Source organism: Sinocyclocheilus rhinocerous, unplaced genomic scaffold (assembly GCF_001515625.1).
Source record: "Sinocyclocheilus rhinocerous isolate Xijiao unplaced genomic scaffold, SAMN03320098_v1.1 scaffold16830, whole genome shotgun sequence".
In the NCBI taxonomy this organism is placed as follows: Eukaryota; Metazoa; Chordata; class Actinopteri; order Cypriniformes; family Cyprinidae; genus Sinocyclocheilus; species Sinocyclocheilus rhinocerous.
The window spans coordinates 2,973-6,541 of NW_015646751.1; the positions used below are offsets into that span (position 1 = coordinate 2,973).

The 3,569-nt window shown below is 39.6% G+C and overlaps 1 pseudogene; it reads left to right on the forward strand.

Annotated features, from left to right (window-relative positions):
* Nucleotides 1-3,557, forward strand: part of LOC107708035 (guanylate-binding protein 1-like) — a 5,786-nt pseudogene extending 2,229 nt beyond the window's left edge.
* Nucleotides 3,558-3,569: the final 12 nt, after the last annotated feature.

Below are 3,569 nucleotides of genomic sequence, written 5' to 3' on the forward strand. Positions count from 1 at the left end.
CAGATTTGTGAACAATATTTGAGAGAAATAGGCCTTTTGTGTACATAGAAAAAGTCTTCGATCTTTGAGTTCAGCTCATGAAAAATGGGGGCAAAAACAAAAGTGTTGCGTTTATAATTTTGTTCAGTGTATTTGTAAATGTGTACATATGTAAATTTGTTTATTCGTAAATGATGTTTTAGATGCTGTTAAATCAATATTATACATTTTATTGTCTATGTAAATGTACATGATAGAACAACACTTTTATTTAAAATACATACCAATACTAATGGAATCATGTTGGACAGTCACTTTGTGTTCATACCTTAACAAACTGTCAGATATGTTACTGAACTAACAGAGTGCATCAAGGTCAAATCATCAGACGAGGATGTTGATGATTCAAATGAATTTGTGAAGTTCTTCCCTAGTTTCATCTGGGCTGTGAGGGACTTCACCCTGGAGCGAAAGATTGATGGCAAAGATGCAACAGAGAATGATTACCTAGAGTTTGCTTTGAAGCTGAAACATGGTAATTTAAATATAGTACAAAAGATTATTTTAAGAGCCCTTACAATCACTATCACAATGAGCTCTTGTAATGAGTTTTTCCAAACTTAATGATTTGCCAACAGATCTTACTTAAACAGAACCAGAATAAGTGGTATTAATGTAAGAACCTAGCTGCTAAGTTTTGGGGGTACTGCAATTTGTTTAAAGTGACTTCTCTAAAAAAAGACAAAGGTATCAGTTTCAAATCAGTTTTTCTGCTACTGAAAAGGATAGCATAGGATCCAAGTTTGCAATATGTCTAAAGTTTAAAAACGGAAATCTTAACTGTATATTGCACATGGGGGTTAAATGTCAAAGAAGAATCCACGATCACTCCAAGATTCAGATTCAGATTTATTCAGCACAGAGCCATCAATAGTTGTAAGGGGTATTGAGCCAGTGTTATGGAGCTGGTGAGGAAAGCTGAGAAGCATAACTTCAGTCTTAGATTAAAAAAAAGTGGTCATGGGTGCCATAACCCAACCATGAGGAGCAAGTGATATTCAGTGTCTTGCCCAAGGACACTTCATCAACTGGTAAGGTGAAACTGGGATTCAAGCTGTGAAAACTCACAGTCAACATATCTACTCCCTGAGCCAGGGTTGTTCATCCACAGCAGATTGTGTTCTCCCTGTTCCAACTCTATATCAGCGGTTCTCAATTCCAGTCCTCGCGACTCAACACAGTTAAACTTCAGACATTTGTTCTATTCGACTATAAGTGCCCTGCGAAGTGGACATTACAGGATATTCCGCTATGATTCCAGTTCAAAGGGAGCTTATGTGTTCCATTCAAAGTGCATTAAAGTGTGTGAGACCTGAATTTAAATTGTATTTATTTACAGAGGTATATTACGTCAAACTTCATACTTCTCTAGTAAGTTTTGCCTGTGTGTGAAGAAGCTGCAAGCCGTGGCGTAGTGCAAATCCGTGAATTAATGTTCTGAAATGAAGTAAACTTCAACAGATTTCCTGTGCTCAGGGAGTAGGAAGCAATGAACAATCATGCATGGAGCTCTCTTCTAACGAGCTGGTTATCATGGGGTGGGGGACTGTAATTGAGAACCACTGCTATAGATAATAGCATAAATGTGTAATACAGTGTGGATGAAAGCGTTCAAAGTAGAGAAAAAAAAGTCCAGTGACAATGTGATCCAGAAGAGTAGCTGAAACAGCTACACTCTGCTCAAAGGACAGACAATCTTTTTTAACTTTACAAATCTCTAGAACTGAGAAAAGCTACAACATGTGTTCATCTGTTCTAGGAACTTCAAAAAAAGTGACGGAGTACAACCTTCCCAGGGAGTGCATTCAAAAATTCTTTCCCTCCAGGACGTGCTTTACTTTCCCTTTTCCAACCACCCCAGAGAATGTGTCTCATCTGGAGCGCTTGGATCTTGCTGACCTTTCCACTGAGTTCCTGGAGGTTACAGGACGTTTCTGCACGTTTGTTTTTGACCAGAGTGATGTGAAGAAGCTGAAGGATGGATACACAGTCACTGGCACAGGTGATTTAAAAAGACTTTCGAAGAGTTTGCATATGTGCTTTCAGTGGATTATCTATTGCTCAATCATTTTGTTTGACTTCTTTCCACTTTTGAAAGTTTTGGGTCATCTAGCAAAAATGTACATGGACACCATCTCTAGTGGGGCTGTGCCGTGTCTGGAGAATGCTGTGATCGCCATGGCAATGATTGAAAATGAGGCTGCATTTCAGGAGGGCTTTGAGGTGTACCAGAGTGGAATGGAGAAACTGAAGAACTCCTTCCCCCTGGAACTGAATGAAATCACCTTGGAACACCAATGTTTCAGTCTCATGGCAACACAAACCTTCATGATAACTAAACAAGTCAGACTTTATCCAAATAGCAAGCCCTAAGTCAACAAAGAACTGAACACTGTCTGTATGTTTTTTAGGAAAAAGTTAATGAACTCTTTGATGGATACCTGTGCCAAAATGAGCAAGCTTCAAAGAAAAGATGCGAGGATCTCCTGTCATCCCTCTCAGCAACAATGACTGAAAAACTCAAAGAGGGCGTCTATGCTAAATCTGCCAGACCAATAAAGAAGTCAAGGTCTTAATGACATTTTAAAGCAATGAAATGAAAGTCTGAGATATCTTTACTGATACAGCTTCTAAGGTCTGTGCGTGTCAACAGGCTGAAGCGGTCTTAGAAGAGTTTCTGAAGCAGAAGTCTGTGGATTCTAAAGCTATTCTGCAGGCCGACAAAAAACTGACTGAGAAGGAAAAAAAGATTAAAGGTAAGAGTTCCCTGTTCTTAAATTCTTACCAGGTTACTTGTGAAAGAGGTGCTCAAAGGTTTAGGTACTTGTTTAGCTGATCAGTTTAAAATGCAGCTAAGAGTAGCAATAAATGATAGAAGCAGGTTCAAGGGTCCAAGAATAATTTTGCTTTCAAAAATGTCACATTCAGTAAGTTATTGACTCAAAAAAGTGCTCCATAAAAGAAAACAAAGTCTTTCATAGAAGTGTAATGAGTAATTCGAAATATATTACCTTGCAATTCATATCTGCCTTACAGTAAAATAGACTGCTAATCTCACGGTTTCAGTCTTTTATCTCTAAAGCATCCTTTCCTTCCTCCTGTTTTCGTCAATGACCAGAGGAAACAGAGAAAGCGGTCATCCTGGAGCAGGAAATCAAAGCTAAAGAGGAGACACAGCGACAGCTGCAAGAGAAAATGGAAGCAGAAAGACAGAGTAATGAAGAGCGGATGATACAGATGAAGGAGAAGATGGATGAGGAGATGAGGCTTCAGAGAGAGGAGGCCCAACGTGCCATGGACAGCAAACTGAGGGAGCAGGCCGCTCTGCTGGAGAAGGGCTTTCAGGAGAAGGCTGACAGGATGAGCCAGGAGATGGAAGAGTTCAAGAGACAGAACGCTAAAGCTGAGATTAATAGAGCTCGAGAGTTTGCAGAGCTGTTAGAGAACTTCAGCAAGAGAAATTAGGAGTCTATGGCTATGATGATGCAGCAGCACCGTGAACAGATGAAGGCTTTACAGCAGCAGATGAG